The 15,739-nt window shown below is 45.6% G+C and overlaps 1 long non-coding RNA gene across 3 annotated transcripts in view; it reads left to right on the top strand.

Annotated features, from left to right (window-relative positions):
- The window catches only part of LOC121042980 (uncharacterized), a 91,865-nt gene that overhangs the window by 50,698 nt on the left and 25,428 nt on the right, over positions 1-15,739 (top strand). For all 3 annotated transcript variants that reach the window (XR_005796599.1, XR_005796601.1, XR_005796600.1), the window contains one exon: positions 3,053-3,163. This is a non-coding gene — a long non-coding RNA (uncharacterized LOC121042980). The remainder of the gene's footprint in view (positions 1-3,052; positions 3,164-15,739) is intronic.

Genomic DNA, 15,739 nt, shown 5'->3' on the forward strand with positions numbered 1-15,739 from the left:
TCCAGCTGAAAGAGCTTCTAGAAGAGGTGAAACATAAAGTGAGGGGGAGAACTTTATTATGCTGGGTCCGAAGGCAGCCTCAGTGTATGTATGGTCAGATTCATCTGATTCCCTTCAGTCACCTCAGCTATTGTCACCGTTGCGATAGGCCGGGAGAGAAAGACAGCTGATGATGGCTGCCGGGACTGCCTGTCTTAGGTCTCAGAGGATCCCCTTAGAGAGTTTTGCTTCAAACGCCTTTGCTTGTTCCAAGAGTAAGGCCAAGTGCTTCCTGCCCCGTGGAGCCCCGTGGGAGAGCCTGAGAGCATGCAGAGTGATGCCTGGCAGCCTGTGACAAAGCCATGGGTGTCCGTGGGCTTTGCCTGGCATAGCCCGCCTCTCCCCGACAGAACCAACAGTGCTGCTCTCTGTTTCTGCGAGCCCTTGTTCACACGTCTGCCACAGTCCGTAATTAAGACTGTTAATATGTTTACCATGAAGCTGGGAGTACCTTAGCCTTGTAACATAGCACTGTGACCTATGCCTGGGTCCACAACACGTATCAAATAACCAAACGGACACATTTCACAGGGAGAGCTGAGTTTCTTCTTGATGTTACTAAAACATGCCACCTCTCTCAATCAAATGGAATGCAGTTTGCCTGAAGTTAGCATTGGACAAAGAGACTGGGGGCCACATGGTGTCAGAGGACACAGCCGGCCATGTCAGCATCTGTCTGTCCCTGGGAGATTTGACTTTCCGTCTGGGGAGGGCGACTTCCCTTTTGATCCTTCTGCCACCATCACACCGTCCTCCAGTGTTACACTTGCTGATTTAACACTTTGGCCCTGAGGTGCTCTGCCCCCCCCCCCCCCACCTTCCCGTGTTTCTGTCATTTGGGAGTAGATCTTAGTAGTTAGAATCTCTAGGGTCAAACCACCTGAATCTGAGTCCCATCCCCCCATGAACAAGCTGTGTGACCTTGGGAAGGTCAAGGTCATTTCTTTGCAGGTCCTTGCCCGCTTCCTCAACACTAAAGTGGGGTTCTTGAGGTTGAGAGTCTAAGCAGATATCTTAAGGGAGCGTCTGACTTAGCATAAATGCTCAGGATTGTTAGCTATTTCTTCCTGCAATGTGAAAATGATCCCGTCCATCTTGGCAACTGTGGCGGGCGCGGGGGGGGGGGGGGGGCGGGGGGAGGGGGGGGGATTGGAGATAATGGATACAAAGTATCTGGCCCCCAAATGGTAGTTTTGACTATCGTTATTATTAGCTCCCCCAAACAGATCAAAATATAGAAAGATTTGATCACTTCCTAAGGGATTGCACAAAGAAAGTGACCCAGTATTCAGCTTTGACCTTGACATCTCCTTCCCTGACTAGTTCACTGTTAAGAATTACAGATCTCATACACTTTTGAGAAGATTACCAGGGAACAAAAGACCCAGGAAGAAAATCTCTCTCTCTCTTTTTTAATGCTTAATTGCTAAGATACACACCCTTTCTCTTGAGGGACTGACCACAGGAAGGATTTTCCACTTCGAAAAATATCTTCTCCCTTACTCTCAAGGCTTCACCTTTGCCTAACTTTATTATTATTATTATTATTATTATGTTTATGTTTATGTTTATTTTTGAGAGAGAGAGAGTGTGTGTGACCAGGGCAGGGGCAGAGAGGGAGACACAGAATCAGAAACAGGCTCCAGGTTCTGAGTTGTCAGCACAGAGCCCTACGCTGGGCTTGAACCCACAAACCTCAAGATCACGACCTGAGCTGAAGTCGGACACTTAACCTACTGAATCGCCCCTGCCTAATTTTAGAAATGCCAAGTTTTTGGGGCACCTGGGTGGCTCAGTTGGTTAAATGTCCGATTTTGGCTCAGGTCATGATCTCACGATTTGTGAGTTCGAGCCCCACGTCGGGCTCTATGCTGACAGCTCGGAGCCTGGAGCCTGCTTTGGATTCTATGTCTCCCGCTCTCTCTGCCCCTCCCCTGCTCATGCTCCGTCTCTGTCTCTCTCAAAAACAAATAAACATTAAAAAAAAAAAAAGAATTGAAGAACTGCCAAATTTTAAGGCAATCCTACCACCATGATAGCAATTATACACCAAGCCATCCCAATACCTCATGCCACGGGATTTTATTATATTAGTAATATACACGTTTGTGGACATATCACCATAGTAATGTTTTATTTTTGAACAAAAACATAATACTACTCTAACAACTGTTTTTTTATCTTCTTTTCTGTACTTCATAATATATTATAAATTTCCTGCCAGATCAATGAAATGATTTTTACACCATTTTGAATACCTGCTGACTATTATATAATATGATTATTCCATAATGACCTTAACAAAACCCCTATTTGTAGACATATAAATTGTTTCTAATGTTTCCTCATTGTAAACAACACTGTGATGAATATCCTTATACTTTTCCAGTTTCACATCTAATTGTTAGCATAGAATAAGTCATTGGTAGTGGCATTTCTGTTTAAAGGGCATGCACTTTTTGAGGCATTTGATAAATTCTGCCTAGTTGTCCTTTAAAAGCCTTTACCAAGTCGATCCCCAAATAATCTAGAACAGCTTTCCATTAAAAAAAAAAAACTTCTTGGCACGTATAAGGAAGGATAATTTAGGCACACATCAGCAAGGGCAGAGGGCAAACAGAAGAATCTGCTGGAAGCCAACTCCCATGGGGGCTTTAGTTGCCCAGAGAGCTGAGGGGAACAATGTCTTTGTACCATCTTCACCCATGGGTGCCACTTAGATGCCCCCATATGGTGGGAGCAGCTCCTGTCTGTAGGAGTTTTCATACATCCCAGTGACACTGGATTGTGGTTTCAGAAAGAAGCCATTTTTCTTAGGAAACAAGGCTAGGCGGTGGTGTTGGCAGGGGACCAGAGAAAAGGCAGAAGGTGGTGCAGGTGAAGAGGTGTGGGTTTTTAGTGGGATGTCACCAGCTGTTGTGACTTAAAACTCAAACACAGCCTTCAGGTGACAGTCTCGAAGAAGTTACTAGTTATGCTGAAGGCTGACTCGAAATCCTTCCTCCCTTGTCAGAGGAACTCAGCGGGTCTGAATGAATCATCATGAGGAAGCATAACTTGTTGAGGCTTCCCAAGACACGGAAAGGAATCTGGCCGACCTCTGTGTTGAAGCTTTACGAGACAGGTGGGTGCAACCGCCGATCTTTACGAAGGTGACTGTGGCTCAGAGTCTTGGGACTCCTCTGTGCCCTGTAAAGCTTTTATGACACCTCTGTCATGCCCTTGGTAGGTCCTGTGTCATGAAGAAGGATGCTAAGCACAAGGAATATGCCATATATGACCTCTTCTAGGTTTCTGATCCTTCCAGGGAGGGATCTCAGCACTTTTTGGCTCTTGTCAAGAAACCAAATGGCTGAAACTAAGTGAATTGTTCCCAGTGGTAAGATCTTGTTTGGGGAGAAGGGTGTAGCTTTATTTAATTCTGGGGCTTATTGGCTTGGGTGAGAACTCCCTGGCATCTGCTGGAATTTGTAAGTGATGATGCAGGGAGGGAAATGGAGAAGTCAAGGCATTTACTGACCTAACACAGGCTTGTTAAAAAATACCAATTACATATATGCAGTGTCTCTGCATTAAAAAGAAAATATACACTGTCAGGAGAGAAAATGGGTTATTATTCACGGCTAATTCTTTTAGGTAAACATGGGAGTGTTCATACTTATGGCAAAGAGAAAGTTTAGTAGAGATTCATGCAGCCCCATCATATATTTCTTGGGGCATCCATCTAGCAGTGGGACTTACTAGGTTTTCATTTTTCTCTATATTTCTCTTTCTGTTTTCCTCATCTTTTGTTCTGCCATATGGGAGGATAGAAAACAACAATGAACAAAAAACAAATAGGACTTGGAATCAGATTACCTAGAGTCAAGTCACTGTGAGATGTTTGGCTTCTCTGAGCCTCACTTTTCCCATCTGCAAAATGGACACAATGAGACCTGCTTTGCTGTGTTTGTTCATTCACCAAAGGTTAAATCGAGTATCAATGAACCAGCTAGCAAAAATATGAAACATTGGCTCCAAAGCTTAACATGGCTCAGTTTTTTAGATTTTTACTTTCTGTTTTAAAAACTCTTCTGTGGGCGCCTGGGTGGCTCAGTCGGTTGAGCGTCCGACTTCGGCCCAGGTTATGATCTCACGGTCCATGGGTTCGAGCCCCGCATTGGGCTCTGTGCTGACATTTGCTCAGCTCTGGCAGCTGACCTCGGAGCCCGGAGCCTGTTTCAGATTCTGTGTCTCCCTCTCTCTCTGACCCTCCCCTGTTCATGCTCTGTCTCTCTCTGTCTCAAAAATAAATAAACATTAAAAAAAATTAAAAAAATAAAAATAAAAACTCTTCTGTTGTTTCTCCTGACTTAATCTCTACTTCCAGACAAGCATATAGCGTCTTTAGCTGCTCTGGTAGATTTATGGATTTTTGAATTTGGAGGTTATTAGAAGATTGTGTCCCTCTGTTCTTGGTGCAAACTACCAATCAGGAAATAATGCAGGCATTAGAATCATCTTCTTTTCCTTTTAGAATGTCCTTTTCATTGTCCAAGCTTTCTGTGGCTTTTCTATTTCAATCTGTATTGCCCAGACTGCTAATGGGATAGGCTCCTAACTGGTGTCCTTGATTTGTTCTTTCCTTGCCAGCCTAACCTATACATAATATTTATTCATTCACTTAGCAAACATGTTTCATGTATCTGACAGTTTCCACCAACTCTAGTGGGTGCTGGACATGTGCCTAACTCGCTCAAATACCTCCCTCAGATTCGCATCTCTATTAATGTAAATATCAAGCCCCTTAACCTAGAGTTCAAAATCCCTGGGTAAAACTGTTTCAAACTGCTTTTTGATTCTCTCTGTCTCACAACCTACATCAGCTCTCCACGTTAGCTGGGCCGATCTCCTCCTTAGCTTTGCAGATGTCCTTCCCCCTTCCAGGAATGCTCTCTTGTCTCTATTTTATTTATTCCAACCTAAGGTTCAGTGCTGAGCCCAGATGTTAATTCCCCTGTGGAATATTCAGACTGTGCCTCCTTGGGACCCTTGCCACTTAATATCTGAGGCCATATAATTCAAATGGCTGTGTAGCTTTTCAAGCATCCAGGAAGACAGTAAGATTTCAAGGTGGTTGAATGAAAACATAGAAACATCTTGACTCATTTGTTCTTGCATCATCCACAGGACCTCATATCACAGTGTCCTGCTCAACAAACACTTGGCTGTTTGTTGTTTGAGCCATGTAACAAAACATAAAAACTGGAACTAATGCACTGTTAGAATTATGCCAGTAGCCAATTGCTTCCCTCTCTTTTTTGGGGATGACTTCAGATGCCAACTTGGTTCAGACCCTTCCTTATCTATGGTGTCCTCTCCAACCTGGCTCCCATCATTCCTTCATCCCTCTTCAAAGTCCTCTTGCTATGGAAATACAGGGTCACAGGGGCTAGTAGCATTAGGTAGTTTCTACTGTTTAAAAGAAAAAAAGCTGATGCTTTGCCTAGGTATCTAGATCTGACTTACAATTCTGACTGTAAGCTGAGCAACCCTGGAAAAGCTGTCTTGCCTCTTTGAGTCTCGGGTTTCTCTTCTGTAAGATAGAATACATAAAACCTCTTGCAGGGGCAGTTGCAAAAAATAAATATGATAATATACATATATAGCACTCATTGCACTGCTCAATTCATACTAAATGCTTATTTAATCATTGATGTGATTGATATTCACCATAGATGCTAGAGTAGTCCACATCCTCTTTGCAGGAACCATTGGATTTATAAGGATGCGTATCAATCCCATGTGTGGTAGGCTCTCATAGATTTCATTTTGGGAGCTGGCCATATCCAGCCTTCCCTGCTGGTATAGGATCTCTTCTGTTTTGTAGTCATTTTTTTAAATGTTTATTTATTTTTGAGAGACAGAGAGACAGAGCGTGAGCAGGGGAGGGGCAGAGAGAGAAGGAGACACAGAATCCGAAGCAGGCTGCAGGCTCCGGGCTGCCAGCACAGAGCCCAACCTGGGGCTCGAACCCATGAACTGTGAGATCATGACCTGAATTGAAGTTGGACACTCAACCAAGTGAGCCACCCACGTGCCCCTCTTTTTTTTTTTTTTTTTTTTTTTTTGTAGTCTTGTTGGAGAGTAGTGGCCTCTACCTACCACAGACGTCAGACAGCTTAGACTCAGCCCTCATCCCTAGGCTGCCAGAGCTGAGCAAATGTCTTGGCTTGGCCAGTTGGATGTTTCTGCAACCTGGCTTCTCAGGCTTGGGATCCTGGTGGTATGACTTCTGCTTTTGGGATTTTGAAGTCTGAGTGTATGTCCAAACCTGAACGGTCACTTAGAATTCATTCACAACAATGAAGGCAGCTTTGATGGTGTGTTCGGCTGTGTTCTTCCTTCTTCTTATGATATCGCTGTTGAGTTTCCTCCTCCTTAATCATCCAGACCACTGGGGTTCTTGTATTCTAAGGTCCTGTTGCTGTGAGCCTCATAAGCTTCCAGGAAGTCACTATCTGACCACCGCCCCCCCCCACATCTCCAGTTTTTCTCCATACATAATATGAAACCGAGAACTGAGAATGACATTCTGTGCATCTCACGTACTTCTTTCAGTGACCAAGACTCCACAGTGCACTAGGCTGATCTTCAGTCCCACCCCCATGGTGGCTGAGTGGGTTCTTCTGCCCCACTCATCCTTGTCGCTTGGTTTCCACGGTTTACTTTCTGAACCCTGAAAACAGAAAGAAGGTTGAGCTGCCCTCTAGCTAAGCCACTGGCTTTCACATCACCCCTGCTTCTGCCTTTGCAGAGTGGCACTGCTCACCTTGAATTGTTACCATGTTTCAATCCTTCACTCCTGCCTAGGAAGGGTGGCTCAGCCAATGAAACTCTGCACCTTTTCTTTCAACATCAGAACTTGTTTTCAGGAGACATCGGTTCTCATCCCACCTTGGCTGCTGATTCTCTTTATGTAACCCAGTTTAGCTCTTCGTCCTTCAGTCTTCTTCCCTCTAAACTAGGCTAGGTAGCAGCTGGAGGGGCAGTCTGGGGCAGAAATAAAATGATTGTCATGCCGGCATCTTTGTAAAGCAAGACTGATGTGGTGATGATCACCATGTAGTGCTATGAATATTTTTCACAATAACAGTGATAATAAAATCAATGCTGAGAATATTAGGAAGGACTGGGTGGCTTTGTGGGGTCTGGTTATTAATGGCTGAGGACTGCATTGATTGGCAGTGGCGGGGCGGGGGGATGGCTAGGGGCTGGGGCCAAGCTACCATTTTTCTTAATCACATAGTGACCTCTTCTGGGGAACAAAAGAGGTAAGCAGGGCCTCAGCACTGGGGGACCCCTTACACATCTGCTCTGAGGCAAGCAATGATAGCACAGATGGTCCCAGGGGAGAAACTCTCAGGGTAGATGTTTGCCCTGGGCAACCAAATGGAAAACAAAAACAAATGAACTGAAACTGAAAATCATTTGCTCAGGAGCCCTCCCTGAGAGAGAGAGATCATAGAGCTGGTCAAACTTTGGGGACCCATTCCATGCTTTGTGGTGAGGCCGTGGTCAGGCAAGCTGTCCACAACCAGGAACGTAAGATCAGCCTTGAGGGAGAATGGCTCGAAACAGGTCCAGATGGGAAATGTACTTTTGTGTATTCCTAAGTGGAAGAGAAAAGGAAGACTATCTCAGATATACAAAGCTAGGTTCAGAGTGAGGTCTAGTAGAGGAAGTGGCTTTTGCTCAATGGTCCTTTTTTGGAGGCAGGAGAGGGGCAAGCCTTGCCAGTTGGACTGAGAGTAAGACAAACCAGAAGAATGTTTGTTTGCTTGTTTGTTTTCTCCAACAAATGTCACCATATTCATCTGTTACTTCAGACTCTTGGAAGGAGAAAGAAGAACCTCCAGTAAGCCTTCTTGGTGCCTCTAGCTACTACTGCAGTCCCCTTCTCTGGGTGCCTGCAGGACTTAAGCTGGGCTAGATGGCGGAGCATTTGATCAGACCTGGTCTGTGTTGGGCTGTCCTGTGCTACACATTCCCAAGAACGCAGCCTTGTCCATGGCTTCCACATAAACTCATGGGCAGCAAGGTGCAGGTTGACGGGAATCCTATTGTCCAACCTCTTGTTGGATGGAGTCAGAAGAACTGGACTTGGAGAGAGGAAGGGTCTTACCCTAAGTCCAGGGACAGAAGGATGAGGCTCAGATTAGAATGGGGTCCTCCAACCAGTTAACAGTCATGCCCCCCCACTTCCCTCCAGCCCCCCCCCCCCCCGCATACTAATTGACTAGCTTTATTATTAATGCTTGTGTACTAGGTTGATTAATAGTATGGTAGCTACAATTTGCTAAGTGACTACTGCATGCGAGTCTCTGTCCATTCATTTATTTAGCAAAGATTTGTTGACTATAATGTGCTAGACACTGGAGATAAGGGTAGTGAGGAAACAGTTAAAAGCTCTGCCATTGCCAGTGATCTCATCTACAAAGATAAAATGAAAACTGCAATCACCAAAGCCCAGGGATGGGATGCTGTAAGAGGCCGCCATGATAGGGTGGAGCTTTTAGTCCAGGGAGAGCTTCTATAAGGAGGTGGCCACTGTATTCATACAGTTGCTGGAGCCTCACATCCCTGGGCTATCCTTACCTCCTCTGATTTTCTTACACCCTGCATCCTCCACCAGCAAATCTGGTTGGCTCTGCATCTGAAATATGTCTCACCAGTTGGTGCCATCCCTCTTTGTCCACACACCCCCAGTCTCTTGGGTGCATTGCTGGGACATGATCTCCATGCTTCCACTCTTGCCTCCTCACGATCAAATATGTTCAGACAATTTGGGGTCATAACTTTGTCCAGGTCTTATACAGGACAACTTCTCAGAGGCTTTCATTTATGAAAATGCTAATCAATATGCTGAATCTCCAGGAATAGAATAGAGTAGACAGCATATTGCAAACATATTTGGCCACAGCATGTTTTCTTATGGAGTATTTCACACAACTGCCGTCCCATAGAATGCACTCTGGATAACCCAGAAAATGTCTGTGAAAAGATATCATATAAAATTATTATTATCCCACCTGATGACCCAATGGGGGACGGAGACACTCACAACAGTTTTGTTGAACTGGGAGTCAGGTTGAGTAAGTTTTAGCTGCAGTTAGCTACTTTTGAGCTCTGTGGCCTTGGGGAACTTATTTAATCATTCTGAGCCTGGTTTCCTCATCTGCAAAATGCAGGTAATAATTCCCGTCCTGTCAACTTTGCCAGGCCGTTTGGGAGAATCCAATGAGATGATGGACGCTAGAGAAGGGGGCATCCCTTTGCCCCGCGAAACCAAAGCACACCCAAACCCAGTGCCGTTACTGTGCTACCAGGGAGGCCTGGACAAACGTTAGTATTTCTGGTTACACCATCTCTGCATTTAGTCAGGATCAAAGAGCAATAAATTAACATTTGGCTTATTTACTTGAGCAACTGAGAGTAAAAACCCAGGGAGTTGCTGGCCATGGGCTAGAAATCAAACAAAACAAAGAATTAATTGGAACTGTACAGAATGCCAGTCCGTGCCATGCACAGGAACAGGAAAGAAAAGCCAGGTGCCTGGACAGAGGATGTAAAGAGCAGGGATTGTGTGAAAAATCTCGGGAGGTAAGAGAACTTCTAGAGAGAAGCTATGAGACTGTAGCTTAAAGATTGATTATCATCTCCACTAATGGTGTTGACACGATGCCCTACACCGAGTCACTGAATGGCACTGGGGGTGGTAACTCAGTGAGGGTCAGTGGGGCAGTGTGGCAACTCCTAACTGGCAAAGCTCTGAGTCTTTGTAAGGTGCCCATTCAGAGTACCTGGTTCAGACCAGGTCCGCAAGCTCTGCTGATGTCTCCTTCTGGACCCCAACGCTGCCAGGTTCTCTTTTCTCTGGGGCTTCGGGCTATGACCGACCAGGTGAACTTGGACTAAGGACACTGAACTTCCAGACGAATTCACACTCAACAAATACAACTTGTGTTTCTGGGCCAAGCCTCTGTTGGTGATGATGACAAAGATGATGATAGTATTAATAATGGTCATAAAAAATAGAACATCCAGGGGCGCCTGGGTGGCTCAGTCGGTTAAGCGTCCGACTTCAGCTCAGGTCACCATCTCGCGGTCCGTGAGTTCGAGCCCCACGTCGGGCTCTGGGCTGATGGCTCAGAGCCTGGAGCCTGCTTCTGATTCTGTGTCTCCCTCTCTATCTGCCCCTCCCCCGTTCATGCTCTGTCTCTATCTCAAAAATAAATAAAAATGTTAAAAAAATAAAAAAAAAATAGAACATCCATATGGAAGCTTAGAAAGTCACTCATATCCAACCCCCTCAAGGGGGTTGGATAAATAAATAAATGGCCGGTGTTCTTTCATTTTGTTATGTGCCCACTTATCAGGAAGTTTAAATCCAAAGTACTTTCTCCACCTACCCCCAAACCTTAAGATTGAGGCAACAGTGCCCCAGGCAAGAACTCAATCAAATGAAAAAGGTTTCTGTTTGCACAAAGTTGTTTACCAGGATTACTAAGCAAACAGGAGAAATGGAACAAAATGATAAAAACAATCTTTGGTGCTTTCCTGTGGGATTTTCTGAGGTCTTTCAAAGCATGTCCAGTGACTGGTGAAATTGACTTCTTGGAGGAAAGAGAAGAGGAAGGAAAGTGAACACATTATCATGAATCTTGTGTCCTGTGGGTTTTATGGCTGTAGCTGACCGTGGCTGCTCCCAGCCTTTGCTGAACATTAGTTTTTTGGTGTGACCTGTGTGGTTGGGTACATAGGCCAGTGGTGTTCCCTGGAAACATGGGTAGGCTGAGGCCAGGGAAAGCTGATAGAGTGGAGTGTCCTGGCCTTTCTCAGAAATGAGGGTTCTCTAAGTAAGAGTCCAGATGGTAGTACAACCAGGGGGGTTATCAGCAGTGGCACCTGAATTGCCTGGAGCAGGAAGGGACCCAAATATTTAGGTAGCTGCTGGGTTTCTCACAACTAGGAGAATCTCAGCTTATGAAACAAACTGGCAGCTCATTATTGTCCCCACTGAACAGATGAGGAAACTGAGTCTCAGAGATTACATTGAACCTGTTTAAGCTTACCCAGCCCCAACCCGGGAGAGCCTGGATCCAAATTCAGACCATCTGATGCCATGTCCTGAGCTTTTTCCCTACAGTGAGGATCTGAGAAGACTGACCTTTTCCACGCCACCCGCCCGCAATTCAGTGTGTTTGGCTTGTTGTCATTATCTAATTACTGGTTTGCTCTGAAGCTTGCCTTCATTTCTGGGCAGCTCCTGGGATAGAGACACATTCAGTAGTGACACTAGATGTCGTTTCTTGGGGTTGAAGAGTGACTCAGAGTGAGAAGATGGGTTCAATGACCCAAGGGGCCTTAGAACCCCTTGAATTTTGACAACTCACAAACAGAGCACTTATGAAGTGTCAGGCAGAAGGCTGAAGGCCCTCAGCAGGAGCTCGCCCTTCCTTGCAATAATCTTAGGAAGTACACATCATTGTCATATCCATTTACAGATGAAAAGACTGAGGCTTACCGAGATTGACTTGTCGAAGCTTGCATAGCCAGAAAGCAGAAGAGCTGGGAATTAACTTGAGGTAGTCTGAGCACTTACTCCTGACTCTGAAAATCCTTGTCGAATATTAAGTTGTTCTCAAAGAGGTCCTCCGACCAGCATTGACATCAACCAGCAATGTGTTAGGGATACTGAATCAGAAACTTTGGAGGTGAGGCCCGGCCCTCCGGGGTTGTAGCAGCCTTCCATGTATCCTGATATACACTCCCATCTGAGAACCCCGTGACTATGCTGAACTGCTGTCCTCTAAGGGAGAGAGGACTCAGAGTACTGTAGGTGCCAGGTGAACGTAGACTTGGGAAGATGGCTTTCCAGGACGGGCTGTTGTTTTGGATTGTGGACCACACCTGAGGGAATAGAGCCAAGGCAAAAATCGCTCCAGAGAGGGGATTTGATGGGAAGAGAAGGGGGGATGGGGTGACCTCACAGCTACCTTCCAAGAATACAGTGTGTTTGTAGGACACGTGTCATTGATCCACTCAGGATCACTGAAGTCAAGTGACTTGGCCAAGGCCCTGGAACTAGTGACAAGTGATGGACTCAAAGTCAAGCCCCTGACTCCTTACAGGGCATTCTACCACTGTGTCTCCCCAGAGCATGGTGAGTCATAGACGTTTCAGTAACTCCCTCTGGATCATGAGAAGCTCTTCCCAGTAATGGTCACAACCTTCTCCTGACCAGATAACCTGGAGTGAGGGAAGAATAAAAAGGACAGCAGGGCTGGTGGTTCCAGGAGGGAGGAAATATGAAGGGAGGGATTCAGAGAGGGGCAGAGAGGAGACAGGGAGACATCATGTTCTGGGAACCCAGGACTATCTCCTCATCTTGGCCATCATCGTCACCATTTACTGGGCTGTAAATGCTCTAAAGTGGTACCACACAAAACAGGGTAGCACAGCTGAACTTGACTTTGATTCCTGGCTTTGCCGGTGACCCTACACAGTTTATTTAACCTCTCAGAGATTGGATCCTCATCTACAAAATGAGAATCCTCAGAATTCTGGCCTCACAGGATTTGAGGGAAATTCTAAGGGAGTTAATGTATGTAAAACCCTTAGCAGATTGCCTGGCTCATAATAGGTGCTCAATAAATGTGCACCAGAGTTGGGAGTGTGGAAATAATTCCCCATTAATTTGCTTCCCAGGGATGGTGGTTAATGTCAGGAAGATATGCAAGTCTGGGCCAGAGCTGAATTCTTTTTTTTTTTTTTTAATGTTTATTTATATTTGAGAGAGAGAGAGTGTGTGAGCAGGGGAGGGGCAGAGAGGGAAGGAGACACAGAATCGGAAGCAGGCTCCAGGCTCCAAGCTGTCAGCACAGAGCCTGATGTGGGGCTCGAACTCACCAACCATGAGATCACGACCTGAGCCGAAGTTGGACGCCCAACCAACCGAGCCACCCAGTCGCCCCTAGAGCTGAATTGTTTGAGAGGATGTAGGGGGTGCTGAGGCTGCTACCAATGGATCACCTTATCTCTTTTTCCAGTACGTAGTGGATGATGAAATAAGAACATCTCTTTGAAAGTTCCCAAGTCATTCCCCTGTCCAGGGTGCTCCCACCCCTCACTGCAGCCCTGACCCCACTCAGAATGGCCCTTAGGCCCTGTCCTTTCTCTTCCCCTTCCCTCCCTTCCTCGCTCTGGTTCCCTGGACATTGCCATGCAGACTTGCATCCCAGTTTTCAGTGGCAGCTCACTTCTGTCCATAAGAACGCCCACAGCCTACACCAGAACAACGGGGTGAGAGGGAAAGCTGTGGTGGGTCCCCAGAGGCGGGGCAACGTGCCGGCACCCAGGCCATCTCTAGCATTGAGAGAAGGAGGTTGGACTCTATATAATCTCTCGCTCTACCTCTGCCCATGTGACCAAGATGCTTGAGCTCATTCATAAAATAATAGGAAAAGCTAACATTTGTTTGAGCAGTTCGCTATATGCCAGGCATCAGTCTCAGTGTTTTATGTGTATTTACTCAAATAATGCTCAACATAACCGTCAAGTAGAACTACTGTTATAATCCCCATTTACAAATGAGAAAATGCAGACACAGAGAGGTTGAGTAACTTGTCCCGGGTCACGCAACTGGCAAGCAGGATTTAAATGCAAGCATTCTAATGACAGAATTTTCCCTCTTAACCACTATGTGATGCTGCTTCTCCAAAGGGGACAGCAGGCGTTCGTGACAGCAGAAAAGAGGTCTTATTTCTAACATATATTTTGTTGAAATTGTATGAATATGAGTGTTATTATTAAGTTGGTTCTTAGAGAAGTGCATATGGCAAAGGTAGTTTACAGGGATTTTCAAGGGTTTGGAGTTGCTTTGGGATCAACTTTATTCCTGTGGCATAAAGGCCAAGTGAGGTCTGGAAAAAAACACCCTGGGAGTTGTGATCTTGTCAACACACCCCCACCCCCACACCTCTGCTATCAGCAGAATATGAAAATGCCCATCTCAATATGCCTGGAAGGGAACAGAAATCACCCAAATGGAACATGCAGAAGGTGGGGTGTGTGTTAAGGCCAGGAAGGGGTTGCCCCCTTACAGAGTGCACAGAGAGATTTGAGCCAATGCCTTCATGTTCGCTTTGGGTATTTCTCAACATCAGCTAGTGGAGCCAATTCTGATACTGCCATCTTCCACACTCCACCCCAATACACGCTTGTGTCTAGCCGAATGTCTGCTGGACATCTGTCCCTGCAAAAGAGAAGCTCCCTTAAGAACGTAGAGCACAGACTCAGTGTTTTATATTGCCGTAATTTCACATGTAAAAGAATCACTAGAGACTGTATCAATCAGTTTTGCTGCGTAACAAAGAACCCTGCTCCCAGATCTCAGTGGCTTATAAAAATGAAGGTTTATTTTCCATTTACGTCGCAAGATGCCCACAGCTCAGCAGTAGTTGTGCTTCAGGCTGTGGGTTGACTAAGGGTCAGTTCCATTGGTCTTCTTGGTCTGTGATTGCATAGGAAGGAGCAGCCCCTATGTACAGTGTGCTGTTCCAACAGAAGGCAGGAATGCAAGAGACCGACTTTTTAGGTATGCGGTCACCTTACACGTTTGCAGCCATGTGGCCCATAGTCCACAGGCCAGAGCAACTCAGTGAGCCGAATCTGACAGGAGAGTAGGAAAATCGACTGGCCCTGTGTGGCAAGGATGTGAAAGCATAATCCTTTTACAGAAGACTGGTCTGTAATCCAAATTATTATAGGGATTTTTTTTAAGCATGCAATTCAAGGGCCCTTCCTCAGCTATTTTAATTCAGTAGGTCAGGGTAAGTAATAACACCAGGAATAATAATAAATGAAAATAATAATAGTAATAATGATAAAGATGGGACACCTGGGTGGCTCAGTCGGTTGAGACTCTGCCTCTTGATTTTGACTCAAGTCATGATCTCATGGTTCACGGGTTCGAGCCCTGTGTTGGGTACAGTGCTGACAGCCCAGAGTCTTTTTGGGATATTCTCTCTCCCTCTTTCTCTGCCCCTCTCCAATTCACACACACACATGTGTTCTCTTTCTCTCTCTCAAAATAATTAAATAAACTTAAAAAATAATAAGGATAATGACCGATATTGTTTGCCTTTTATGAGTTTTATGAGCCAAAAACTGTGTTAAGTGTGCATGTATGATGTTGTTTAATCCTTATGATCTCCCTTTTATAGGTAAAAAAGAGAAGCTCAGACATGTTCAGAAACTTCCCCAGGTTACACAGCTAGTAAATGGTGGAGCAAGGGCATGGACCTGTGGAGTATAACTCCTGAGCACCCCAAAGTCTTCTTCTGCTTCTCAAATATGCCAATTCTCTCCTGCCTCAGGGCCTTTGCACTTCCTTTCTTCTCAGCTTGAATGAAGTTTTCTCCCATTCATTCACTCATTTCTCAAGTTTCAGTAGAAACATCACTTCCTCAAAGAAGATGCCTGATGGACTCTCTTTGTGGGTCTCCTGGACTTTGTCAGCCTTATATGACCTTCTGTGCTGCGGCAACTCACTTGATGGGGAACCCAATCTCCTGTGCATCCTCTAGCCTCCTAACACCTCAGGCTGTCTCAGCTCTCCTCGGGGAAAACAGGAGATGGGAAGGGGCCAGCAGATAAA

The sequence above is a fragment of the Herpailurus yagouaroundi genome, unplaced genomic scaffold (genome assembly GCF_014898765.1).
Source record: "Herpailurus yagouaroundi ecotype Mexico unplaced genomic scaffold, PumYag 186, whole genome shotgun sequence".
NCBI classification, from domain to species: domain Eukaryota; kingdom Metazoa; phylum Chordata; class Mammalia; order Carnivora; family Felidae; genus Herpailurus; species Herpailurus yagouaroundi.